Here is a 13,093-nt window from a genome sequence, read left to right as displayed (position 1 = left end):
GCATTGGCAAGTGGGTTCTTACCCATATGTACTTGCATGCAAACAATTTAAATACTCTACCATGTCTCTTGGGATTCATTTGATACAGAAATACAACCTGGTAATCCTGAAGAAAATTCACAAAAATTGTGAGTACAGAAAAAGATCACAAAACACCAACAACAATATAATGTTCTGATTTTCCCAAGGCATGCAAGATCAAACACACCCCAGTGTGATATAGCTATCAATATCACTTAGGTACCTGCAGACTGCTAAGTGTTGTAAGCTATAAATGGGAATGTGGGGAAGATATAGTTGTTACTCTTGCTATACTCACAGTATGATGTAGATAAAAGACACACACAACAAGAATAGATCAACCAATGCAAGGTTAAATGCTGAAATTAAGTGCAGAGTAAGGACACTGGTTTCTTGTGACTATCGAGTTCGCCAGAGCTATTTACCTTTCTAGGCAGGTGAGAGTTCTCCTTATGGCTGTAAAATTTCTTAGCCTATATATTACATTATATCCCTCTCATGTGTAATGATTTATTAATAACTAAGACCTATCCTTCAGGAAACTTTGACACCTGCATAAACAGCCAGACTCTGTTTCATATTTATAGATGCAAGGTTGAAAGTTTCGATAGAGCAGCATGAGAAGTGGTTATTTTATCTTTTCAGTTAAATTTAATTATACATATCCTCACCTCTCAAAATGTTATTTATTTGGCTTCCTTGGGTACAGTGGTGCTTCAGAAGACAATATATCAAATGGTTGCATATCCTCTAACTACTCCTTTCTGATTTAGTTAGAGACTGCCACATATTGTAATGCTACTGCAGGATAACAAGACACAGTCCTTGCCCATTAGTAACAAAAACAATTACTCAGAGACAGGGACCTTGTCTTCATTCTGCCTCTATTCTTTTATCCAAATTAGAGTTCCGCTTCCATGAGAAACCATTGCTTTCAAATTTTCCAGCTTGTTGTATTGCCCAGTGATTCACTTAATTTCTGAAGTTAAATAGGTTTGATACCGCCATATTTGTAATTTATGTATTCTTAAGAATTCAAGTTATTTCAAGGCTCAGAGAATTTGTTTGATATATTTTGAGAGAGGAATCAAGCTGTTATGCCCTGAAATCTAAATATGAGAGAAATCCCTTGCTGTTTTCTTTGGGTACTGCCTGTCTCACTTGTGGTTGCCAAATATTATGGTTTTGACATTTGATGCCACCATGAGGTCCTGTGCTGAGAACATAGGCATATCAAAGATAGTCAGGTTTTCATTGAAGTTTCGAGAAAACAGCATCTAACTGACCCTCTGAGTGGCTTTTTCCCATTATTGTACATACCATTACTTTATACATACATAAATGCCACTGATTATGAATTATTTCTTATCTCCTACTAACAGTTGTGCCTACCTAAATGTGATGACAAAATGGACAGATGTAGGGACAAATGAAATGTTTAGCATTAATTGATGTTTTTGACACTCACCCTTTCCAACCACTGTGTCATGTCTCAAGTGTGAGTTTATCTGTGTGTGTGTTTGTGTGTGTGTGTGTGTGTGTGTGTGTGTGTGCAATGTGTGTGAGAATGCATGTGTGTGGATGCCCATGTACTTTTGTGTATGCGCTTGTTGCTGCCACAGCACTACTTTGTGTGTGACCTTGTGTGTAATTCCTCAGGAAACATATCCATCTTATTTTGTGATAGAAGGTCTCTCAATACCCTGAAGCTCATCTATTAGGTTGGGTTGGCTGGCCAACAATCCCCAGGACCTGTCTCACTTACCTTAGTACTGGCATAACAATTACATGTGGCTACTGAGATAGAAATTACATACTATCACAAGTGTCTTCTTCTTCTTCTTCTTCTTCTTCTTCTTCTTCTTCTTCTTCTTCTTCTTCTTCTTCTTCTTCTTCCTCCTCCTCCTCCTCCTCCTCCTCCTCCTCCTCCTCCTCCTCCTCCTCCTCTTCCTCCTCCTCCTCCTCCTCCTCCTCCTCCTCCTTCTTCTTCTCTTCCCTCTCCCTCTCCCTCTCTCTCTTTCCTCCTCCTCCTTCTTCACATAGGTTCTAAGGAATCAAACGCAGGTCATCACCCTTGCTTAGCTAACATTTTTTCTTTACTCTTTCTGTCCTATCAACCTATGTTTGTTTTAAATATTTGCACTATTGACATTTGCACAACCCATTAACTTTTCAACACATTAATCACACTAAAGAATGTGCACTAAAATAGCCCAGCCAGCAATTCTTTGTACTCATGAAAAAAATATGTATTTATCAATAATGAAAAATTAAAGAGACCAATGTTTGTCATTGAAATATTGTGTTTATCACCCTACTAATCCCTCTCATAAGTTGAAATTCATTTAGCCCAACTTCCCTTCTAACTTTCTTCTCACATTTTCTTCATGTTTTCCTGTATCTTTTTGCCTTAATTTTTCTTTTTCATATTCTTTATTGGCATAATTTTAAAAATCTTCTTACTTCTATAAACCCAAGGATTTTTTTACATATACATGTAAATATAACCATGTTAATAAAATACAGATACTCTGATGTTCAGGTGTTTCTAAGGCTCCCAAAGACTCTAATGATAGCTTGACTCATGTATGTGAAATACTTCTTCAAATTGAGATTAGTGCCATTCTTTATTGAATCTTTTGCATATGAAGTGAAACCTCTTTCCCATACTACTGAAATTGATGCTATTCATGCTACAAATTCAGAGTATCAACAAGATCCATGAAATTGCTGTACAGATGATTTTAATGATGTTTACCACCAAATACTTAAACCTGAAAATTTTAATATGAATAAATTAAAATAAATACAATTAATATTCAGTATTTTCTTTTATATGGAAATTTGTCAGCTATCCTGTGATAAATTCACAGAGATATTGGAAAACCTCATGTCTACCTTTTCACATGTTCCCAGGAGTTCTGGTTCTCAGAAATCCTCACACTTGTAATGATTATGTAGTACCTACAGATATACTGTTCTATGTTACAATTGAAATAATGCACCAGTTTTGAAGGAAATGTCTAGGGAAGAGAAATGAAAAGAAAACTAAGTAAATCTCTTTATACTGTCAAAGGCAAATGGAAAAGCGAGGCAATTGGGGAGTTAGAGTCATGTTCATACCACTCTTAGAAACCCAGGGCTATGGTAATGGCTTAGTTGGAGAAGTGTCTACCATGCAAGCATGAGGGTCTGAATTAAATCTCCCCAGCCCTTGTCAATAGATTCATGGTACTGAGTTTGCAGGCCGAGCTGGCCAAATTGATGTGCTTACATTTTAGTGAGAGACTTTGCCTTAAAAAATAAAGGTGGATAGTGGTCAAAAAGTACAAATAATTCCAACTTCTGGATTATACCTTCACAAGTACACACATGCACACAAATACTTCCTACCATTACACTAACAAGCACATTCACCACACATAACACAACACACATATCGAAAATAAAACCTTTGTTTTTTAATTAATGTTTATGTTTAGGGAAACGTCTGCTTAACAATCAAAGATTCTTTTCATTTCTTGAAGTCAGTAATAATTAAAATAAATTTTCAGTTGTGACTTTGTATGTCAAATAAAATGAGAAAATAAGTTCATGAGATGCTATATATTATTGTTTAATGTAAACTGCTTACTATTATATTCCATCAGCTTCCTAGTCTAAGAAACATTAACTTAGAAAATAGAAGATGGGTTAGATATTGGGTATACATAGGTAGTTACCTTCGTATTGGAGGGTTATTTTTTTACACTGAAAAGTATTTATACTTATAAAATCTTGATTATCAAGTGAATGAGATGAAACAGGTGAATGAAAACAATAATTATGCTCTCAAAGGTCCACTGAACCTGTTCAATTATCCATTGGTCAAAAGAAAATTGGCATTGGATGTTTTAGAGAGAGAAAAACAAGTCTCTGATCTTTAGCTTTGGAAATTTCAGGTTTTCTAACAGTTCTGCAACTCTAAGCTAATTCTCTACTTGAACATTAATTATACAAATACCATATGTTTACAAAACGCTTTCTGCAGCTGCCTCTTAGTGTTTGGGGAATATTGTGTTTCTCTGATTCTCTAGTTAGGGGCCATTTCTGTAGCTGAAGGAGAAGAACATCTAGGCAAATCCCTTCCCAAGAGGATCTTGATAGCTGCTACTAAGTGCTCAGTTACATTGTCATTGTTAATATGTTTTTAACAGTGGAACAGTTAAGAGCATAAAATTTGGATATAGACCGAGTTGGTTCATCATCATTATTCTTGGATCTAAAAACTGCGTGACCTATGTCAAGTCATGTATTTTCTTTAATTTACCCACTTGTGGTAGATTGAGTGAGAATGGCCCTCATAGGTTCACATGCTTGAAAACATGGTCCCCAGTGTGTGGAACTACTTAGGAAGGATAAGGAGGTATGGCCCTGTTGGAGAAGGTGTGTCATTAAGGACAGTTTTGGGTTTTCAAAAGCCAGTGTTATTCCAGTTAGCTCTCTTTCTTTCTCCAAACTGATGATCAGGATTATGGTCTAGCTACTGTGGCATGCATGCCTGACAGTTGCCATGCTTTCTGACATAATGGTCATAGACTCTAACCTTAGGAAACCATAAGCACCCAAATTAAATGCTTTCTTTTATAATTTGCCTTTATCATGGTGTTCCATCAAGGCAATAGAAAAGTAACTAACATAGGGTCTGTTTTTGAAAAGAAGGTAATATATCCTACCTTGTAAAATTGAGTCCTGTGTGAAGTAAATGCTATTTAGAAGTGTCAAAATCTATGATTAAAAACTTATACTCACACTTCTGAGTTATAAAAGTTAGCTAAGTTGTTTAGCATGTTAATATTCAATTTCTGCACATTTACTAAAAAAAAAAAAATACTGAAATGAAGAGCTTCTGGTTAGATCTGGGGGATATTTCTGGGGTAGGGTACTTGCCTTACATGCATTTATACTTAAAGAGAAATAGTGAAGGGAAGAATAAACAAACAAAGGAAGGGTGAAAAAAAGACCTGGAAAAAGGATATAATTCAGTTGGCAAAGTGCTTGCCTGGTGTGCAAAAATCCTTGGGTTTGATATCTAACGGCATAAACTGCTCATAGTGGTACATGTCTTTGTCATGTCCATGTGAGGTGGAAACAGAAGTAAAAGTTAATGACCATCTTTGGCTACATAATGAGTGTGAGGGCAGCCTGGGATACAAGGCACTCTACATCAAAATATGAATAAATAGAACTACAGGAAACTAAGGAATTCTGAGAGTGGAAGAAATCCCCCTCCTGAGGGAAAAGCACAGCAATTGGTTATCCAACACCAAATGGACAGCCATGAAAGCACACATGGAGGTAACATTATAAGGTCTAGCAGGTTGTATTTATGCTTGTATGAATATGTATGTCTATGCATATACATATGTGCATAACTAAAATTGATAAAAGAGGCCATGGAATGGAAACAGAGCAAGTAGCAGCATATAGGAGGGTTTGGAAGAAGAAAATGATGCAATTATATTACAATACCAAGAGAATTTTAAAAATATTAAATGAACAAATACATACATAAGCACACTTCTGATTAGCTTGTCAAATTGCAAAAACATAGGAAAATATTAATGTTGATGAATGTTAAAACTGAATTTTCAGACAAAATCTGAAGAAAAGGTGAAAAGACTCAAAATTTAAATTGGGTCAAGTATGATAGTAGATAGTATATTCCTATAATAACAGCGCCAACGGGGTTTGAACAGTAGGGTAACTAGTCTGAGATAACCATAACCTGCCTATATAGCAAATTGCAGGTCAGGATAACTATGTAGAATGATCCTGCATCAAAACAAACAACAGTAATAACAGTAAAATTAATGAAAGATAAGCAAAGAAATGATCATCCTGTCAATCATCAGAACGAACTATAGATTGGGGGGGGGGGTGTTAAATATCCAAAGATCCTGTAGAAGGGAATGAAGAGAATCAATTAGAAGATAAAGGTTTATCTACATATTTGATACGTGGTCAATGAATGCTGCTGGAACTCTTCTGCTTCTAGATCAGCACATTGCAGTCTGGCTCTGACTTTATTAGTCTGAGATGTGACCTGGAATCTGATTCCAGCTTAATTACTTGGAGCTTTGACCACAGCATCAAGATTTTTAAATGTCCTTAGAGATTGTAATGACAAGCAGCTTAGGAAACCATTCCTGCACAACAGTCTACCATTTCATATTTTCATGTTCTGAATTTGGGACATAGTATTTTAAAGCCAGTTATTAAAATGGGATATGAAGTTTCACTTGATTCTAAATTATTTATATTTTCCATTTCCAAGTATCATCAATAAACACAAATCTTGAGTGATGCGATCTTTATGTCCTTTATTCAAATAAGCATAGAGGATTGGAAAATAATAGGGTTGATCTAAGTGACTATCACTAGTTAATTAAAATTAAATTTCTAAGTCACTGAGATAATTTCCAATAATGTCACAAAGCAGCACTTCCACCATCTCCTGTACAATAAAGTCAGGCCTGTATTTCATCTACTTTCTTCCACCAGATGTGAAGGCATTTAACTGTTTTTAAACAATGAAACTTAGATGATTTGTTTTCCCGTATTTTCTGGGACTGGATCTCCAGTACATGAACCTGTTTTTAAATCATTATTTCTAGAACATGTGTCTTGTATCTGCCTAAAGCACTTACCTCAGGTCAGTCTGAAAATTATATTAAGGTGAAAGGAAAAGGTATATTTGAGTGAATGGAAAAAATATGATACGGACATTAATGAAATATTTAAAATACTTAGAATTTCTAATGTTTTATATAGATGTGTATAAAGATGTGGTGGATGTTTGTGTAAATCTGGAGATAGAATAATCTTATTTCATAAATTTGAACTAAAATTCAGATACCATTAAAAAAAATGTGGTCAGGATTTGAAAGTCCCAGAAAATTTTACTTCTTATAATATATTTAAAAGTATAAATGATGTACCTTAAGGAACATTAAAATTATTTTTGTTTATGTTGTAAGCCACACGTGAAATACATTGTTCTAAAGAAGCTCATGGGAGCCGATGTAAAGAAAAGAATAAGCCTCGTGAGATAACCACATCCATGGGCTAACGACATGGAAAGACTCAGACAGGATTAAAGTTATAAATAGGGAACCAGATTTCTGATTGGCTTATCTTGAGATGACCAGGTTATCTTTTATTTCTTCATGAGCATGAAGTGTCCACGGAGCCTTTAAAAAGGGAAGGAGCAAAGCAAACCAGTCAAGGACATCATGACAAAGACATTTTTTCACTTTAAAGATGAACAAGCTATCTGCACAAGAATGAATTGATCATGAAAACCAAACGAGAGAATGAATTTCCCATTCTTTTAGGCAAAAATCCAATCTTGCCACCTTGGTTGGAATCCAGTGGCACCCTTTCACACTGCCAGGGTCCAGGAAGCTAAGGTTATGCATTTGTGATTGTTTCAACCACAAAGCTTCTTATAATCAATTACCACAATAGTCGGAAACTAGTATAACAACATAGAGAAAAATAGAAAATGTAAAATAAATTGGAAAAAAAGTAGCAAATACGGCACAGAAGAGAAAAAAAAAAAGTGAAATGGTACAACAACATCAGGAACAAGATTCCAGCCAAGGCAGCAACCTAAGAGTTCTAGAAATAACACTAAGGAAAGGATATGTTCAGCTAAAACACTGTACTTCCTGGGAGATGAAAGAAAAAAGATAATACATATAAATGAATACCTTAAAATTCTCACAGTGTAGTTCACCATACAGTGTGTTGGCAGGCACACCCACTGCACTGGAAACTTGGTATAACTTGGGCTCCCTGATCAATGCTCCCTTCTTTTTACTCCTGCTTGAAGCATGGATGAAGAGAAATGTTGATGATTTCTATCAGGTCACCTGAAATTGAGTTGAAATTTGCTAGGAATATTTATTTACTTACAAAATTGGTTTTCTATCATGAACTTAAATGAAGGAAAATGATGCTGTTAATTAGTAATATGTATGCCCAGAAGTCAGTAAGGCAGTTTCCAGGTGGCATCAGAGAAGTCTTTGTATCATAAACACTAGATGTACTGGGACAAGATTTAATGAAGAAAGATAAGCAGAGGATAAAAAATGCTATTTAAGAAAGGGAATGAGTGTGAACAGAAGTATATAAAAACAGAGAACATGTTACAGGGGTAGTAGACGCAAGGAGGGGAAAAGAGAAATGTAGAATTAGATGAGACACAAGGCTGTGGAGGCACATCCTTTGGAAGTCTGAGTAAAAGGACAAGGTTTCTGAAAATTATCCTGTTAATACGGGGGTTAGAAAATTGATGGTATTAAACCAAGGTAGTAAATTCTTCAATTCCTAGCCTTAAGCAGACTAGCCTAGCATTTTTATGAGATGATAATTAAGGGTTGAGGCTTACTGGAAATAGAGAGACCCTGAACAAAGCTACAGAACCAGCTATAATAAGAATTTTACCTCATGCAAAAGTAGATGAAATAAGTGGAAGATTTGAAAAACATTATGAAAATAAATTATAAAGGTTATAAAATATTAAATTTTATGGGCAGAAATATGTCTCAGCTGGGAAGACAATTGCTCTCTTTCAGAGAGCACCTGTGTGTCACATGTGCACAAAACTATACATATATATAAATAAAATAAATCTTTAAGTATTAAGTTTTTAATTAATTAATTTTTACCCATGTTCTTCAGTTGAACATTTTTTAAAAATATAATCAAGCTACAGGCTCATTGATTCTTACCTGGAAATACCATTTATACATCACTTTTAGCAGGCTCACATTGATATATTCAAAAATTGATTTATACATCTAGAAAGTATTTTTTTAATCAATTGCATCCCACTCACAATGATGAGCCTAAGGACAATATAAATGTGATTTGATATATAGCAATTTTATACTTAGAAAGGAGCCTTCCAGTTATTTATGCTGGAGGATAATAGCTCTATAGAGCAAGGAAAAACTTGAGAAAGAGAGAGAGAGTGTGTGTGTGTATGTGTATGTGTGTTTTCACTAAGTTTAAAAATAGTTGCATTTTGTTACTTCTTTTACTTTATTTTAGAATATAGATATAATTATATCATTTTCTCCTTCCGTTTCCTCTCTCCAATCCTCCCATGTACCCACCCCCTTCTTCTCTTTTAAACTCTAGACCTCCTTTCATTTTTCATCAATTGTTATTGTATGCATATAATAATGGTTAAAGTTATTTAGTAGAGCAAGAACATCTTTTCAGCAAAGCACTACTGGATGAAATCAACACCATTGTTTAGACTGCATACTTTTATTTTAATCAATCTATTTCTTAGTGATTAATGTGTTGAACATACATGTGCCTATTTTATTGTATTTTTATTATTGATTTTATTTTTCATATTATAATTTAATTACATTCTTCTTTCCTTTTTCTCCCACATAATTTTCCCTTATACTTCTCTTTGTTCTCTTTGTTCAAATTCATTTTTCATTATATTTTGGTTCAAACATACATATATGTTCCTAAATACAGTTTGCTCACTCTGTATGTTAGATGTATGTCTGTTTTCAGGGCTTGCCATTCTGCATCTCTGAAGGACAGAAACGTGATTTACAATTGCAAGTGAACCTGAAGTGGCATACAGATTGCTTATATTATCTATTTCTGAGATGAAATAGTCTTAGAAAAATGTAATGATGGTTACATGTCTCTCATTCATGTTTGTAGTTCATTTATAATGTATTCAACAGTATAGAAGTTGCTTAAGAAAGACATTTTTTAGATTTTTGAAAAGCTATACTTTTTTAACTCGTGAAAGTTAAATCTTAGAGAATTATGAGCATATTTTAGGTTTAATGAAATTACTTTTAAATGTGTATACTCTGTATTATAGTCTTCAAGATCACATAGAAAACCCAAACTTTAAGTTCCGTTCAAAGCCTGCATAATGAGAATCACTAATTCATTAATGTAAACAAGCACCTACCCTGTCAGACAGTTCTAAATTAGAGTATAAGGAAAGACTTCTTGTTCACCACAACTTAATGATTAAAATATTGGTTCATATTCTAAAGATACTTTATCCAAATAGTAAAGGTAAGTGAAGGGTTACAATAAATAATGTTGCATGGATTTGCATCTTTCTGAATTCAAAGTGATTTCATGGGACATAACAAAATGAGATATCACATCATAAGTATGTCTCACAGTAGAGGATCAAAGAATAGCAAAATCTAGGTGCCAAAGTACATTTACTTCAGATTCTATGTGTTTATCACAATGTTAATTTGGAAGTTTGTTTTTTTTTTCCTTCTGTGAGCTGACATATACCATTTATTGAATCTAAATTGTCTAACTCTGATTATACTAGTAGTAAGTTTGGAAATGTATACATAATCTTCTAATCTGCATGCAGACCATATTGAATTTAACAAATAATTTCAAATATGAACAGATGTTTGCTATGTTTGTTTAGAGATAAGGCTTAAGTTCCTGAAAAAGGCTGTGTAGGCAGCTTCTTCTCAGCTACACCATGTTAATATATTCAACACTGAGATCCTATCTAATGCCTTGAGACTGGAAACATTAAAACAATAAACCATTAGTTAACAATGTCAACGGAATTAATACACAAATCTGTGTTTCTTAACTACGAATTGTATTATTTAAATATATTTTGTATAGTTCAATACATAATTAATTTATCTATGTGTATATATATGTCATGGAATAATTACACTTACATTTGATCATATATTTACATGTCAACGCTTGATTTAAGTTAAGTAAAATTTCTGTGTATCAAAGTTCTTGCTTACATAATGCTCATTAAGTTCTAGTTTTAAGAGAAAATATAGAATACATTGCCTCAAACATGTTTTAATGTATTTTTTCAAGTATCTGTCTTCACAGGTGGTTACTAATATGAGTGAAGTAGAAAACATGGTGTAATTAAGTAAAATGACTTCTTTCCCACCTTTCACTGGAATACATCTAATAGACTCTAAAGTTTGAGAGGACAGAAGCCACCTGCACTAAAATCCACCGCCTCTGATACTTAGTTGCTGAGATTATGAAAATCTGCTGTAATATGAAATGCCTCAGTCTCACAGTAATAGAAAAATCAAGGAATGGAAGTAATCTTCTAAGCTGATATGGGAAGGTCTACATATCACTTAGCAATGGGTTGGCATTACAGTCACTTTTAATTGTATAGTCTTCTTGCTTGTTTCTCTTCTGGCCCCAACTCAATTAAATACAGCAGAAATATAACTTTTGTCTATATTTCCTATTGAGAGTGAATGATTCTCAGGCCAAGTATAGTGCAAACACAATTTGTATTTACCTGCCATAAAGAGCTAGGATGAAAAAGTTTCTATGGGCTCCTTCAGCCAAGCCATCGACAGTTCTTGGAGTAGTTCCCCAATCCAGCCATGCTTCCTGGAACATCAATGGCCTCACTGAGGTTACAATGTGTTTAATTTTCTTTCTAATTGTATTTCATCATAATTTGTTGTCGTCTTATACAAAAATTTTCCTTTGCTGGTACTTGAAATCTATTCTCAACCATCAATCTGTCAAGGTACACCCAGATATTGATTCTGGGGTTCCCAAGGGCTAGAAATAGCTATGCAAATTTCTCCTACTTAGATACTGTCTAATAGTTCCCTGAACTATGACCAGCAGAATTATCATACCATTTATTTCAAGATGAAGTTCTAAACATCCAAATTCTTTATTTGACGTTTTGCTTTGTATTGTTAATTTTCTCACTTTCGTATGCCTTGGCCTCTGACGACATCTGCAGCTTCATCACTCCCAATTCCAACTCCAAGATGTAGAATTCATCAACTGTGAGAACAATGAACTTCTTCGAATTCTGCCCACATTTTATCCATTTTAACTTACCACTCACATTTGTTCTGAATTACTTATTCATTCATTTATTTACTTACTTTGGTAGTGCAAAATCCCTAGGCTTCAACAGCTTGTGCATACGAATGGTAGATATGGTTAGTTTAATAAGGCACCAGTATGATATAAACCCTCATGTATGAAAAAAAAAAAACAAAAAACTTCAACCTCAGATTCATAGTTATAGTGCCAGTGCACCATAAGACATGGCTCACCTGTTGTCTTCATCAATACATCATTCTTTTTTCTACCCACTCACGCCTCTTTCTCTCTCAGGGCACTGACGCTTGTGCTGCCATGTAGGGGCTGCAGTGCCACATCTGTCTTCTAGCTATTGTGTGGACTTTAACTACAGTCAGCTTACACTGTCTCTCTAGTCCTTACCATAGAACAAGGCAAAAATATTCCTGACCAAACTCTAGTCAGGCTTCTCTAGGCCCCGTTCCCCAAAAGTTAGCTTTGTACTTTGCTTCTAAGTCCAACCTTTGATCCATCAATTGTTAGAAGCCTGTTGCTTGGTCAATTTGTAAAGAAATGCCAGTGCTCACTATAGCAATACATGTACTAAAATTACAATGATACCAAGAAGATAGGTATGGCCTCTACAAAGGAAGAAAAGTGAATTCCTGAAGATATATATATATATATATATATATATATATATATATATATATATATATACATTCTCATTCTCAATCTTGTAATGTTTCAGCAATTAAGTCCCTCAAAGAGATCTGAAAGAATCATACAATTAACCATTTACCAAAAAGAAATAAATATACATGTAAGTCTCTCACTCTTACATATATACACTCTCATATACATGTATATGTATGTGTGTGTGTGTGTGTGTGTGTGTGTGTGTGTGTGTGTGTGTGTATTACGTATTCTCTTCTTGGCTAGCAATGTCTGCTCCAAGAACAAAAGATGACCAGACAGCCAGACATGAAATGAAATCTTTTCAGTTTGTCAGGGTTATCCAAAAGACTCCTAAAACATATAGGCCACTACTATTTCCCTACTTACCCCACAAAAATGGAACTTAAGTTCTTGCTGCTTCAGATACCATGCACTTCAGATACAGGGCTCAGAGGCACCCTGGGCTGGAACTGATCTGGATTGCTTCTAAATACTAGCTTATATA

The 13,093-nt window shown here is 34.5% G+C and overlaps 1 non-coding gene across 1 annotated transcript; it reads left to right on the top strand.

Annotated features, from left to right (window-relative positions):
* Positions 1–12,489: 12,489 nt before the first annotated feature.
* LOC118591663 lies at positions 12,490–12,595 on the top strand. Its single transcript, XR_004945964.1, has one exon. It is a non-coding gene; the product is annotated as a U6 spliceosomal RNA (small nuclear RNA).
* The last annotated feature ends 498 nt before the right edge of the window (positions 12,596–13,093 follow it).

This window comes from Onychomys torridus, chromosome 9 (assembly GCF_903995425.1).
Source record: "Onychomys torridus chromosome 9, mOncTor1.1, whole genome shotgun sequence".
Classification (NCBI taxonomy): Eukaryota; Metazoa; Chordata; class Mammalia; order Rodentia; family Cricetidae; genus Onychomys; species Onychomys torridus.
Note: the sequence above shows the minus strand (reverse complement) of the source record. Positions and strands in the feature narration are given on the sequence as shown.